We start from the raw sequence: 665 nt of genomic DNA on the forward strand, positions 1-665 counted from the left end.
GGGCTGGCTGGGGTCGTAGTCAGCGTCCATCTGCCCAGATGCAAGGTCAGGCCGGCCCCCCCCACCCCGGAGGGCCTCCCTCTCATCCCCACACGCCCCCCCCACCCCGTCCACCCTGGACACCAACATTGAAGTCGGGGTCCTCGCAGTGTGGCTCCTGCCAGCTCCAAGCTCCATCCTGCTCAGGCCCAGCCCAGGTGTCCCAGTTCCAGTCATCTGGTTCCGGAGGAGACAGGGTAGGGGGTCAGGGTGGGACTTCGGACTTGAGACCCAGCCGCTCCCCCAGGCTGGTGCCCCCGGGGACCTCACCTTCAAGCCCTTCTTCCTCCTCAAACTGCGGCTTCTCCTCCTCCGCAGTGCCGTAGTACTCGTCACCAAAACACCTCTGGGGGGCGGAGCCAGGAGGGGTCGGTGAGGCCTCTACCCCGAGTTGGACTCCCGCACCTTGTGTGGCTCCCAGCGCCCCCGAGACCTAGCTGCTGCCAGTGCACCCAGGCCCCAGCCCCCCCAATTCTGGTCCCCAGAGCCATGGTTCTTTCCCTCCCACAGGCCTCTGCGCCCACAGCACCCCTCCCTGGCCGCCTGCCCTCACCCACTCTCCACCACGCCTGACAAAACTGATCAGGGACTCCCCGAAGACCCCCTTCCCCTGCACACACCCCCCC

At 67.2% G+C, this 665-nt stretch overlaps 1 long non-coding RNA gene across 1 annotated transcript; it reads right to left on the minus strand.

The window, feature by feature from the left end:
* LOC115285101 lies at positions 1 to 435 on the minus strand. Its single transcript, XR_003905422.1, has 3 exons — positions 310 to 435; positions 128 to 216; positions 1 to 30 (listed from the first exon to the last, which is right to left on the minus strand). It is a non-coding gene; the product is annotated as an uncharacterized LOC115285101 (long non-coding RNA).
* Positions 436 to 665: the final 230 nt, after the last annotated feature.

Source organism: Suricata suricatta, unplaced genomic scaffold (genome assembly GCF_006229205.1).
Source record: "Suricata suricatta isolate VVHF042 unplaced genomic scaffold, meerkat_22Aug2017_6uvM2_HiC HiC_scaffold_40521, whole genome shotgun sequence".
NCBI classification, from domain to species: Eukaryota; Metazoa; Chordata; class Mammalia; order Carnivora; family Herpestidae; genus Suricata; species Suricata suricatta.